General features: G+C 40.0%; 1 protein-coding gene across 1 annotated transcript in view; it reads right to left on the bottom strand.

Annotated features, from left to right (window-relative positions):
- Positions 1-303: 303 nt before the first annotated feature.
- LOC306784606 (endonuclease V-like) overlaps positions 304-15,091 on the bottom strand; it is a gene marked incomplete at its 5' end in the record, with an annotated part of 74,803 nt that continues 60,015 nt past the window's right edge. The window contains one exon of the mRNA XM_079278634.1: positions 304-524. The remainder of the gene's footprint in view (positions 525-15,091) is intronic.

Here is a 15,091-nt window from a genome sequence, read left to right as displayed (position 1 = left end):
TCACTTAAAGAGAGACACTCAGTGACGACACATTGGACACGATATGGCCTGGGACTGTGTGTGTGTTATATTGTTTCCCTTTCCCATACAGCTCACTGTATAATTTAAGATGAAGCACAATTCACACAACCAAGAGATATTCACAGATGACCAGCACTCTGGAGTGTACCAGGGACATTTATGATTTATTTATGAGGCTCCCAGTGTAAAAACCTGAGTGACCCAAAAATGTAATGAGAACAGTGTATAAAAAGGAACGGTCCGACCCATATCCAGTTTGAACATGGGGCAAGTACATGAAAAGATAGTTAGTCTATCTTAATATTGGCCCAGACTAAAACAGCCCAGACGCTCTCTCTCCTTCTCTCTCACACACACACACACACACACGCACGCGCACACACACACACACACACACACACACACACACACACACACACACACACACACGACAGAGTTTTAGTGGTCTTCTGTACTTGCTGGTCTTCAGAGTTCTTGAGATTGTTCGTTGCATCTTTTGCAGCCTGAAACATGAGAAGGGGATACATAATATAACACTGTCTACAGTATTCAAAGACAAAGTCAACTGAAAATGGCATTTATTTAGCATTCAGAGACAAAACAAGATCAAGCCTAGGTCTGTATTAGAGGTCTTCACAGGTTCATCTGAACCCTAGATTCGGATCCATCGGGCCCAGGTCGGGTGTTGTTCTATTAAAGTGGGTCCCAGGTCATTTTAGCCTGTTAAGTGGTTTAAAATAAGAACATTTGACTCAGCAGAGTAAAATCAGCCTCATCCAACCACAACATTTACAGCTCTTATTATGGTGCTGCCTCTTGCACATATTTCACAGGCAATGAAATATCCTCTTCCACTGTCCTTTTCAAGTTCACTCTTTATTGTTGGAATGCTGTTCAGACTCACAGACACACACGCACATACACTCCTCTCCCTCTCTCTCTGTGTCTCTCTCTCATACAGTCATTCAGGTCTTAGGGATATTTAGAGGTCTTTCCCCCCTCCTCCACCCCCCCCCCACACACACACGCCATTTTAAAATAAAAGCCCCACAGAATGAATCCTAACTGAAATGCTTGTGATGAGCCTGTCATTTAATAACCGGTTTGTGTTTATCTAACATTATGATTCTTTCTCCTCTCCCCTTCTCCCCCACACCCCATTTCAAAATAAAAGCCCCAGAGAGTGAATTCTAACTGAACTGCTTGTGATGAAGCCTGTCATTTCATAAACTCTGTTTATGTGTCAAACATTATGATTATGTCTCCTCTCCCCCTCCCTCCCCCACCCAGCCACACCCTTTCAAAATAAAAGCCCCATGGATTAACTGTAAACATTAAGCTCAAAATTAGGCTTTTTTGTTGAAATAATGAATGCTCTTACGAATACTGCGACAACTACTACTGCTGCTAATATTTCTAGTATTACTACTACTACTGCTGCTACTACTTCTACTACAACTTTTGCTGTTGCTAGTATTACGAGTGCTATTACTGCTACCATCTATTATTACTACCACTACTATTACTTATACTACAACTGCTATTCATGCTACTACCAGTACTAATACTACTACAGCTATTAGTACGACTGCTGCTAGTACTACTACTACTGCTACTTCAAATACTGCCATTACTTTTACTACGACTACTACTACTACTGTTATATTAAATACCACGACCACTACTACAGCTATTACTACTACTACTGATACGCGGCTACTACTTCTTCTAAATACTAATACTTCTTCTAAATACTAATACTTCTACTACTAATGATACTTCTACTTCAACTACGACTTCTACTACTAGAAGCGGTTTTTCCAACAGCTGACCGACTTCTTGGCCGTAAATAACTGCTTTGATGTTTTCCAGTCAGGCTTTCGACAGCACCACAGCACTGAAACTGCTCTTGCTAAGGTCTTCAACGACATCCACTTGAACATAGACAATGGCAGAAGTTCAGTCTTAGTGTTACTAGATCTCAGTGCTGCATTCGACACGGTCGACCATGCCATACTCCTAGAAAGACTAAAAATCTGGGTGGGACTCTCTGGCACAGCACTTAACTGGTTTGAATCCTACTTGAAGGGCCGAGAATACTTTGTGTCTGTAGCTGATTACACATCAGAGCTGACTAAAATGACATGTGGTGTTCCCCAAGGCTCAATACTGGGGCCTCCTCTGTTCAACATCTACATGCTTCCATGAGCTCAGATTATGGAAAACAACAAAGTGTGTTATCATAATTATGCAGACGACACACAAATCTACATAACTATGTCACCAGGGGACTATAATCACATACAAGGGCTGGGTAACTGCATTGAACAAATCAACAACTGGATGTGCCAGAATTTTCTTCAATTAAACAAAGATAAAACAGAAGTAATTGTTTTTGGTACCAAGGACGAACAATTGAAAATCACCGCTCAGCTTCAGTCACTGATGTTAAAACCCACAAACCAAGCCAGAAATCTAGGTGTAGTTATGGATTCAGACCTCAACCTGAACAGCCATATCAAGACAATTACAAAATCAGCCTACTATCACCTGAAGAATATATCAAGGATTAGAGGACTTATGTCTCAACAGGATTTGGAAAAATGTGTCCATGCATTTATCTTCAGCAGACTGGACTACTGTAACGGTGTGTTTACAGGTCTCTGTAAAAAGTCCGTGAGAATGCTGCAGCTCGAGTCCTCACTAAGACCAGGAGGGTGGACCACATCACTCCAGTGCTGAGGTCTTTGCACTGGCTTCCTGTCCAACAAAGAATTGACTTCAAAATCCTGCTGTTGGTTTACAAAGCACTGAATGGTTTGGGACCAAAATACATCTCCGATCTGCTACTACCTTATGAACCATCCCGACCCCTTAGGTCGTCTGGGACCGGTCTACTTTCTGTTCCCAGGGTCAGAACTAAACATGGAGAAGCAGCGTTCAGTTTTTCTACTCCACATATCTGGAACAAAGTCCTTTGAATTACCTTGTTGTTGAAATGTGCTATACAAATAAACTTGCCTTGCCTTGCCTTACTACTATTACAAATATCACTACTGCTACGACTACTACTTATTCTAATGCTACTAATACTTATACTACTAATAATACTTCTACTTCAACTCCAACTTCTACTGCTATTACTACAAATATCACTACTTCTGAAATTTGTTTACGCTACAGAAATTGTTCAAATATCAAAATGTTCAGCTCTTTCAGGAGAGGGGTGCTTTGACTTTTCATATTTGTAATCTTTAAACTTTTTGAATTAAGCTTTTTGCAATTTTCTTTTGAATGGGATCTCTATGGAGAAAATCTTCAAATCCGTTATACTTCAACTTTCAAAGCCGCCTTCTTCTTGCTCATACTTTCAGCTACAGACACCATAGTCAGACATTTCAACTACAAGGTTTTTCAGCAGTGCATTTTAAATGCTTTCGGGCTTCAACATTTTTCAGACAGATAGTCTCCCATTTCTTAATTTTCAGCAATTTTTTCACAATTAATTTCAGCTTTCAAACGCATTTTCAGCAGGAAATGCATTTTCTAGTTAACTTAGGTGCTCTACAGGAGAGGAAAATGTGTTACTTAAAATAAATAATATGACCATATATTGTAACAATGCATCCCCTTCTCTCAAATATTATAACTCTGCTATTATTTGAAATAGCCTGATTAAAAAATAACAGGATATAAAACCCGATAAAAATATTTAACCTGTTGTAATTTAGTGCGATATCCTTCATTACCAGCCAGGGGTACATTCAAATCTGCTGTCACTAAGGACCCTTGCCGTGCACATTCTCTTTATGGTGTGCATAAGTGTGACCAAAGTTTGATTTCTGACCATACTTTGATTTATGGTTTTGTTGGCTTTGACAGAATCATCACTGTTCCAATAAAGTGCAACATTGTGAGGACACAGGCTTCTGCAAGGGGAGCATGAGTTCTCCCCTACATCTTGCACAAGGTCTCAAATCCACAAAACATCTCTCTCATAGAACACCATCTCCAGGAAACACCTGACATATCAGCAGAGACAGGAGTGTTTTCCTTGATTAGGAAAGTTGATCAAATGATCTTAGTCCTGGTTGAAACATGCCTCATTCTGAAGATCTTTGGCCAGTTAGAAGTTTTTTCCTATGCTGAGGCGTTTGATAAATACGGCCTTGATCCGTTAACGGGAAAGCATACGGATCTGATGGCAAAGAAGATGTATTTTAACTCTGAGTTGAGTTTATACCAATGGGCTTCATCAACGCAGTACTGGACACAGCATACTATCATGCCACTGCTATTTCTGTGCTGTCGTAGTAAAAACTGACGCCTAACAGCAAGGCCCATTAGCAGCCTCCCTCATTATTTTCCCCCAAATTGTGGAGGCTCCAGCCTGCCTCCCCAGTCCAGTTAGTTTGGGCCCTACAGCAACACAACACAAAGCAATTTGCGCTGAATAGCCACCCAGGATATAGTCAGTGCATTACCGAAGCAATCAGCAACAGCAAGTAAACTGGAGGAGAGCAACACTAAGCGACAGAGCAGCGGGGAGAAACTAGAATCAGGAATTTCGTGAGAAAGACGGATAAATATTTTTTTAAAAGAGCCAGATGGAGAATGAGATGACAAGCTATTACCATGTTACAGGCGGCCACAGCGCCGTTCAAGGTGCTGAATGGGCAATAAAAGGAGAGCATAATAGAGTTGTAATGGCAAGAGAGCGGACATTACATAATGCTGACTCAGGGTCAGTTTTAGAGGAAAGGAGATGAGGCCCCCACTGTGTCCTCCTGTGCAGCCGTAGGGTGTCCATATCTAATATTAGTTATTAGATATGGACACACTATGTCATTGCTGGTGATTGTGGAGAGGTATTATTAGTTCTGCTGGTGGGATTTTATGTGCAGAACTGATGGTTTGCTCAAGCTTTGTAGAAAAAAGTAAACTAGGGCTGTTTTGGTTTGCCTTGTATGACAATGCAACTCAGTCGGTTGATCTGAGTAGTTCAATGCCGGGATTCAAAGATAATTCCAGTTTACTGTAACCAGGGTTTCTACTGACTTTGGCCATCGTCTCTATGGGTAATAATAACAATAACCACCAGCAGTAAGACAATCAGATCCCCGTGTTAACCAAACTTATTCCGAAGTGAAAACAAAAGTGTACAGTAAAATGAACACACAAACTCTAGTTGTAAATAGTTTATACACCAACTTCCTATTTCAATGTGGACCCACCAAACTTGCCATAGCTGGGCATGCACAGTCTTTCTGAACAACGAGGAGCTTGTACCAACATTTTGGGTGCACTTACTTACAGTTTTACTGTTCCATCAAATAAAGTATTTTAGATAACATGGTTACATTGTTGGCTTGTTTACAACCCATCTGATTCAATATTCAGTGATTTATTCTTCACATACTCATGTTTCGCAATATGTGCAGTGAAATATGGGGGCAGAGCATACTGGAGGATGTGGTAAAAGGCTAGTGTTCAATAATAATAATGATAATAATAATAGTTTTCTTATAAACCAACCCAACTTGTAAAATACTGCATTTTAGTCAGAGGCTCTTCGCTTCTAACTATGACGCTACGTACACCTCTAACGACATGTTTGGACATGTCCGCGATGGCATGACACTTTCTGCTCGTTACGTGCATGGTGTCTTTTCAAAATGAACTTCCAACGTAGGTTCACAACAGGAGCGGAATTTCAAACATAAATAACACAATGTGACCATACAATGGCCAATAATTTACAAGAACAGATTGTAAAACATGAAACGTATTTAAGAAAGCACAATAAACAGAAAGTGCACAGTTGAAACATAGATTAAAAGCAGGACTAGAGCATGAGTTTTACCCAAACGCCAAACTAAACAGGTATATCTTGAGCTGATTTTAAAACAAAAACACGGAATGTAACAAAAGTGAGGTAAAATAAGTCAACGTTGACTTGGTTTCACTTGAGACACAACAGTGTTCACCTGGGTGAAACATTGTGTCATCTCTATGTGATCTTTCTTACTCTTTATACTGTGTCAGCTGCTCTGACTGTCTAATGATAATGTTGATGGATTTCCGTTGGAATTGGTTTCAAGCCAGGATCGTCGCATTAAAACGTGAAAGGGTTCCTTGGTGCCTTCATATCCGATGCCAAGGGCAACTGACCAAGTGTTGATATATGATGAGCTTGGAGGGAGAACGGGTTGTATAAACAGCCTATATAGGACAGCGCATTGTATTCCACACATCTGACAGCAAGTCTTGGGCTGCAAAAAGCCAGGACTCCCGAAAGCCAGGTGAGCGGGAGGAGAGAGTTTAACGGTCTCTGGTATTACACCAGTTGTTATTCATCGCGAATCAGACTCAGGTCTGGACGCCAATTGGTCTCCTCGGTTACATTCATAAGTACGACGTTATCGCAACAAGAAGAATAACTAGAACTATAAAAAAGGAAGACCCAAGTTGTACTAAACCAGAATGATCCTTTAAGGCATTCGTCACCACAGGTTTTCGTAGACAAGCAAGCAAATATCATAGATCTTTAAAAGAAATACTGTAACTTCTGTCAAAGTTGATTAATACTTTATGAGGGGAATTGTTCCTTTGTAGTGGTTTCCCCAAACAATTCCTGTTGTAAAAGAATAAAGACACTGAACTGAACTGACAGAATGCAGGAGGAGAAAGTACAAAGTGGAAAATTAAGGAGAAGGCATCATTTCCTGCTCTTCCTCTGTGAAATATGAATCTGACGTGATCAGACAAAAAGGATGTTGCTGTTTTTTTTAAAGAGATCTGTACATTTCATAGAAGAACTACATTTAATGTTTTACTTTTCAACTCAATATGTTGTCACCGATGTATTCAATTTGTTTAGAAACTATGTTGCAAATCATTGCTTTTAAATGTGTAGAACAAATAATGTAAGATCGGCACCAACAAGTTCAAAAAATGGATGTGACCCATTCCAATTTCCCTGCAGTCCTATCTGGTCTCCCTTAAAATGATCCGTATTTACAGTAAAATAGTAAAAATAAATAGTAAAATATCGTGCTGGGCAAGTTAACGCGTTAATTTCGCGTTAACGCATTCATTAATTAACGGCGACAATTATTTTATCGCGCGTTAACACATTTTTTTAAACTGAAAGACAAGAGACAATACATATACATAACAACAAGAGGATGACAAGAACAGTGGGATAAAAGCCAGCAAACATCCTATAGTCAGACTGTCTCATGTTTATCGTTTTGTATTAGAGATATGATGTCCCTTCAGGGTTGCCGTAAAGAAAAGGCAACTTCCGCTGCTCTCCCTGGAGACTACTGTACATCGTTGCGGTAAAGTTAGCAGACACTCCGATCTCCGTGGTCAACTCAGCAGACACTTACACGTTAGCAAAAAATCCATGCGATTAATCGCAATTAAATATTTTAATCGTTGCCCAGCACTAGTAAAATAGTATAGTATCCCCACTGCTTCCTACAACACATTTTGACATTGCTACTATTATAAGCCTATTGTTAACAAAAAACAAACAACGAGTTTTGGAACCAATGAAGTTCACAGTGGGGATTTGATGGCTTATGACTCAGGCAATTAGAGTTGTGGAGTGTTTCTCTAACAGGCTATTATGCATCTTTTCTAATTCGATTTAAGACATGATGATACATGATGGTGGTACTGCAGGGACGCAGCTATAATTATAAACAGGGAACATTTAAATTCATAGAAATATATTCAAGGACTACGTATTTACAAACACATATATATGTGAATGTTCTTACAGGAGTTGTTTCAGTCCCAAGGGATTCAGCAGATTGATAATGAAATGCTTTGGGGCATGTGGCAGGCCATGTTCACATTCAGTCATGAGTCTTGTTTCTTTATTTTTTGCTCCACTCCTCACTCTACTGTCACACCATGAGCTCAGTGTCCAGCCATATTATACCATTCCTCAAAAAGGCAGGCCTCTTGTTTCTTAATGGATGAAGGAGGTGGACATCTACTGAGTCCCAAAATATTGATGTTGGAGCTACAGGTGACTTCTGAAATAAGAAAGAAAAAAAAACAAGTTCTAGAAACATACCAAGCTGATTGTCCAAGTAGAGCTCTCCTTAAAGGCCCAGCGTGTACGATGTAGTGGCATCTAGTGGTGTGATGCAGATTGCAAACCAACTAAACACCCCTCTGCTCACCCCTCCTTTTCCAAACAAATACATTTCGAACAGGATTTGAATTATTATATTTTAGATATATCTAAATATTGTTGATAAAGCAGGAATGGATATGTTATACAACAACAAAGTCACTATATAAAGTCATTAATGTCTCACTGGAAACAAATGTAAAATGCTAATAAATATAAATGACCGTTCTGAGTTAAGTTTATAAAGATTGAAGAACACAGACATCGGTCAATATCAGTCATTCCTTCTGTCCTCTGTCCTCCTGGCTGCTTTAGCTCAGAAAGCAGAAACGCTAACAATAAAAATAGCTTTTGGCCGGATGTGCGTGCTGCGCTTGTGTAAACAGCGATGGCCGATTGACTTAGGTTTCACTTTTGTTTACTTGTCCGTTTGTGTTGAACAGATGTATTGATAAAGTGTGTGTGTCTTATGCCTATGTTGAGCTCAGCCCGACAGAGAGAGCAGAAAAAATGCGTGCTGCAGCGTGATGATAAATTACATCAAAACATTAAAAAGTACTAATTAAAACAGCAGTAACATTGGAGCTTATCAATACTCTGGTAATTTAGCACCAGGGCCCATTTAATATCGGGTTTCGGAATGCATCCCTACCTTCGGATAATGTAAAACACGAACGGCTCTTACCAGAGCCAGTGTCCATTCTGGGCTGCTGTAGAAACACGTAGAAACAAAGACGACCCGCTCCCTATGTAGATATAAATTACTTTTTCTACCGAACGAAAACACTACAATTCTTAGTTTCAGATCCTTTGCTATGGTGTATTCACTTTTACAATAAGACAATGTAGCACTACCATATCCCGTCACTACTTTGTATGCACTAACCCTTGTATCACATCAGTTCATGCTTATGCTGCAACATGCAACGCTTTGTTTCACTGTTCCCTAATGGTAAGAATCCCATAGACTCTCTATTTAACTGCTATCACATCTCTGGTTGTGGTTGCAAAGACAGGAAATACAGTCATTTAAAAAGTATGATCTCACCCTAATAGCATCACTGCTAGGAAATATTTATTGCGCCTAATCTGACACTGAAAACTCACAATGCCTGATTAGAATAGGTTGGATTGCTGCATTTCCCTCCTCATTGATTTTCCAACTAAAACCACTCATGGACCGCAGCTAATTTAGAGTTATCCTCATAAACTTGTTTCAGTATTCAATTCAATGTTCAACGCTCTGAATGGCCTCGCCCCACACCTCAAATCAGACACGCTCTTAGTTTATGAACCCAGCAGATCTTTCAGCTCTCAAGTTACCAATCTTAATCGAACTAGAGCTTTCTACAAAACTGATGAGAGCATTTAGCATCGAGCTGAGAGGAGCTTGAACAATATTTAAAAACTGCTTGATGTCTCACATTTTCACCAAGAAAGCAATTTTACCAGCTTAAATGATTTAATAGCATCCTTTTTGATCCTCTGTATGCAGAGTTTGAGTTTAAGATTTAGACTATAGGCCAGACAGTATGTACAGTGTGCATTTTATCTTGTCTCATGTTGAAGTCCATTTACAATAAAAGCAACCCTTTTATTCAGTTTATTGGTCTCATAAAGTACAATTAAGCATTATTTATCTTGTATAAATGTTTTCTTTGTCCCCGGTGCTTGTATTGTATTCTCCTTTTATTGTTTTAATGTTTTATTTCCCACAAATGTACTTTGAATTGCATTTGAATTAAATTGCGCTTCGTAAAAATAACTTCAAATTGAAAAATATGATATTAAAAGAAGCCGTTAAACCTTTCCAAGATAGTTTCAGACACTTGGAGGATTAGAGCTAACTTTCATCAAGCAGTCCTGGAGGCTTGCGGAAGCAGAGAAAGAGAAGAAAGGGTTGACCTCGGACCTTCAGCAGTCAGGTGGTGCACTATCATCTCTGCTAACCTGTCTGACCCGTGTGTCTGTGCTGGACAGCCAGGGTCAGCTCTGCTTTCATCGGCCTGCTACAGTCTACCTGTCCACCAGACAACATGGACATGTAACCGAGAGAGAAAGCAGCTCAGCTAAACTTATATGGCTATAACGGAAAACAGAAAAAAAGAACAGCCTCCTCCTTAGGATGTCTTTCAGTAATGTTACAACAACCTAATATAACAAGCCAGGTATGGTGAGGGCAGACACCAAAACCTGACAATTAGTAATGTTACCTTTTATAAATACAATACTAGAACACAGCCTTGTTCAATCAATCAAACAATTAATTTGTCGTATGAAATCTTACAGGGTACAACTCCAGTGAAACACAATCCCGCCAGCTACTTCAACTTGTGCATTATTCACCATGAAGCACAGCCGTCTTCATTTTTCTTGCCAAATTCCTCTCATCTGTCAGATTGGTAATATGTGTCGAATGGCACTGTCTATTAACGTCATTCAAGGATTTAGCAAGCAAATTCCAGTTCCTGCTATCTTGTTAGAAACTGATGTGGGCACGGAGGTCATCCAGACCATCATGCAACGCCGGCACATTGGCCAGCAGGATGAAATGTGTACATTAACCCCTCAGCATGCCATACCATGTCCAATATTGCATGAAAAGTCTCAAAAAGGCAGCAAAACCCCAAACATGGCAGAGAAGTCAAGATTAGTGACTATAATTAGCTGAGGTGACACCTTGCAGTCAGCTAGCCGCTGAGACGGCACCCACCTGTCACCCACCTGTCACTCAAAGCGGCCACGCCCTTAATTATGCATAACCTAAAGCCTTAAGGATTTAAACAGGTGTGTTGTATAAAAATCCGACATGCAGTTGTCATGAATGGGGATGTTAATTATAGAGAGCAAAACTTTTTTTTTTTTTAACCAGGCTGTTTTTCTGCAGTCCAGCCACACCCCCTCATGACTACTTCTACAGCAGAATACACTCATGGCTTGATCTATAGCGGGAGATTCAGATAAGACAAAGCATCCTAAGCATAGATTTTTTTCTTTGGTGTACTTAATAGAGTATAGAATTAATTATTGCAATTTTCACACTTGAGGGGTGACTTGAAAGATGGGAATATTGTTCTGGGGCCTCATTACAAGAAAAAATGTCCCAACTGCTTGTTTTAAAGATAGGAAAAATTCAAGCTTCCTATTAAATCATCAATTCCTATACTCTTGGCTGTGTCCTATCCTATCGCAGACCTCCTATTTTATCCTGACTTAATTAAGAAATCCTGACTATGACGGTTTGATTCTTCTGCCCTTGTCCTGTCATGCCTGTATGTTAAGAAACTACTGGTAGGCTACTCGAGATGGAAAAGCCATAATATAAACGTCTCTCACTTGTCTCAGGTTAGGTTCTTATCATGGACCAAAGAATCTGATGAATGATCTGCACATAGATGAAATTCAAAATGAATCGTCTTGGCAGTCAATATACACCCATTAATACATGGTCTGGGAAATTTAAAACATCATCATGCAGTTTGAGTAGCAACTAAGTTTTTCTAATAGCACTTAGGAAACCTGTTTCTGTAATACCAACAATCTTAAACATCAACATAAACTGAGATCAAATAGGATTTCAGATTTAGGACGTTTTGGAGGTGGATGTGTAGCAGATCATCGAATCAGACGAGATATTTCTTCACAAGCTGAACATAAATACAGGAGTACGTTCACTTCTCTACCTTAACCTGAAGTGGACCATCTGTGATTCAAATTTAATTTCCACATCAAATAAAAGAAGTGGGGAAAAGACAGTAGTGTGCCAGTATTTTTTCTTTGGGAGGTTGACATTTTTAGTTTGCCATGAAATTTGGTACGGATATCTACTTTTCCCATAAGAGCAATTGTGATAATATAAGTGATTCTCTGACATTTCCTTTTGTGTGTAATGCAGTTTAAACCTTGAAGTAATGTAAAACTAATGACATCAGCCACATGTACTTTGTGTGTAGTGTTAATCATACAATAAAATAAAATAAAACTAAGATGTGACAGTGGTAAACATTATACTTGCTAAACATCAACATGTAAATATTATCAGTATAAGCATATTAGCTTGCTGATGTTTGCGTTCAAAGTTCCACCTCATGAAGCCACTAGCGTGGTTATAAAGTCTTTACCTAGCGTCAATGCTTGTCTGTTTCTATGTGCCAGCCCTGTGATCGACTGTCGACCAATCCAGGACGTGCCCCGCCTCTTGCTCAATGTCAGCTGCCAGGGTTTTTCTCCAGCCCACTTCAACCCTCTGAAGATGAGCAGTTACAGACAATGGATGGATGACCTTTTCTTTTAATGTGTGGTTACTTTTTAGAAAGCTTTTGAATAGTCCTTTCAATTTACACAATTTGTATATTCTGTGTATGTACCACATTGAGAGCAATGTAAAAACCTGAGCCAATTCCTTGTATGCATACGCATACATGGCCAATAAAGCTGATTCTGAAACTTAAATCTCACCAAGGTGCTAATATGGGGATTTTTATCATTGATACGATTTTGTTGAGATGGTGACTTGCATTGGTTTTAGTGTCTTACACATCAAATGTCATTGATAAGAATTTATGCAAATCCTTTTGTGGCATAAAGTGCTCAGAAAGAGGACACATTAGAGTTCTGCACATACCTCCTTGCACCACCAGCATGCAGCTACAATCATAGCAACTGTTCTGTACTGAGTATACTTCTGCACAATCTTTATGCTAATTGGTGAACTTGGTGCAGTCTTGATTTAGATGCCCCTTCCATACAACTCATTAAGAAATAATGAGAGTGACCGACAGGATAATTTACATGATATGTGCAAATAGGCTTTCATTTAGATTAGCATATTAGTCAGCCCCCTCAATCCTCATAGCCTAAAAATGATTAGGCTACTCTTTGTTTGGTCATTTCAAATGGGCCTCAGTCCTATTTCGGTCTGAATAGCAAATGTGAGGTCAACAAACAGGAGGAAACACAAAGAAACCCGTGCAACATACTGTACAGGCCTCAACAACAGCTGGCTTCTGGATTTATCAATGTGCAAAACTACATTTACACATGATGACACACCCATGGTCACATAATCTCTTCTTCAATCTCTAATCTCTTCTTCAAAGAAAAATCCCAAGATTCTGTTTGACACAATTAGAGGAATTGTTTCACCACCTGTCTCCACTGTACCATGATATTCTGTTGACGATTGCAACAAATTCCTGATCTATTTTAATGATAAGGTAACAGGTATTAGGTCTGGCATTCGGCCTGGGATCTGTTCGGCTACTTGTAGCTCCTCGCAATCTCCTGCTGTTATGGGCTCTTTCCAGCCTATCAGCCTTCAAGACCTGATGGACTTAATTACCAAAACAAAGCCATCAACTTGCCCTCTGGATATAATTCCATCCTCTCTATTTAAGAACGTTCTGCTAACTATTGGCCCTGCAGTAACATCTATTGTCAATACCTCATTGTCTACAGGAATTGTCCCTTCCTATTTCAAACATGCCACTATCCAGCCCATATTAAAGAAACCTAACTTAGATCCAGCTTTGCCCATGAACTACAGGCCCATATCAAAACTGCCTTTCCTGTCCAAAATTTTAGAGAAAGTGGTGGCCAAACAACTTACTGCTGCACTGGAGAGGCACAATATGTACGACAAGTTCCAGTCTGGGTTTCGTAAGCAACACTCTACTGAAACCGCTCTCCTGAGGGTTTCAAATGACATTCTCATGTGTGCTGATGCAGGTGACTGCTCTGTGTTAGGTCTTCTGGATCTCAGTTCTGCATTTGACACTGTAGACCATGACATCCTGATTAAGAGGCTTCGTGATTGGGTGGGCATATCTGGCATAGCGTTAAACTGGTTTACATCTTACCTCAGTGACAGAAGTTTCAATGTCTCTGTGGGTGATTTTGTGTCTGTTACCTCTCCACTTTCTTGTGGTGTACCGCAAATAAAATAACAAAGGCCCCAGCTTTGTTATTTTCCCTTTATCTGTTACCTTTGGGACCGATCATAAAAAGATATGATGTGTCCTATCACTTATATGCAGACGACATCCAACTTCATCTGTCATTTAAACCCAGCGAGGCATTCACATTAACTCGGCTCCTGGACTGTGTCAATGCCATCAGAGACTGGACGGCAGAAAACTGCTTGCAACTCAATGACTCTAAGACGGAGGTCCTTGTTATTGCTCCAGAGGAGTTTGTCCCCATGATCAGGCAGATTATTAGTCCACTCTCCTCTGCTGCCCATTGCAACCTGCGCAATCTTGGGATTTTCTTTGATCGATACATGTCGTTTGACCAACATGTTAAGCAGCTGTCCAGGTCATGTTTCTTCCATCTAAGAAATATCAGTAAACTGAGATCTGTATTATCAACACCTGAATTAGAGATGATCATACACACATTTATCTCTTCACGCATTGACTACTGCAACTCACTTTTCACATCACTCAGTGTATCTGCTCTTAACCGTCTGCAGGTCATCCAAAATGCTGCCGCCAGATTACTCACCAGGACAAATCGACGGTCTCACATCACCCCCGTACTCCGATCTCTCCACTGGCTTCCTGTAGCATCTCGGATACACTTCAAAATTCTCACCATCACTTACAGAGCACTTCACGGTCAGGCTCCGACTTATGTAGCTGATCTACTTCGCCCCTATTCACCCGCCCGCACTCTCAGGTCAAATGCTCTAGGTCTTCTGTCGGTCCCACGCACACGATTTAAGACCCGTGGTGACCGAGCCTTTGAGGCAGTGGCCCCGAGGCTCTGGAATGCTCTGCCTGCAACTCTGCGCCTCGCAGATACTGTGGATACTTTTAAAAGCCAGCTAAAAACCCACCTGTTTAGGCTGGCGTTTGTGTAAAAGTAAACCCATGTCCTAGACTTGCTCTTAAAATATGTTTTACATTTTTATTTAAT

The sequence above is a fragment of the Melanostigma gelatinosum genome (assembly GCF_949748355.1).
Source record: "Melanostigma gelatinosum genome assembly, chromosome: 11".
NCBI classification, from domain to species: domain Eukaryota; kingdom Metazoa; phylum Chordata; class Actinopteri; order Perciformes; family Zoarcidae; genus Melanostigma; species Melanostigma gelatinosum.
This window is presented reverse-complemented; position numbering and strand designations above follow the sequence as displayed.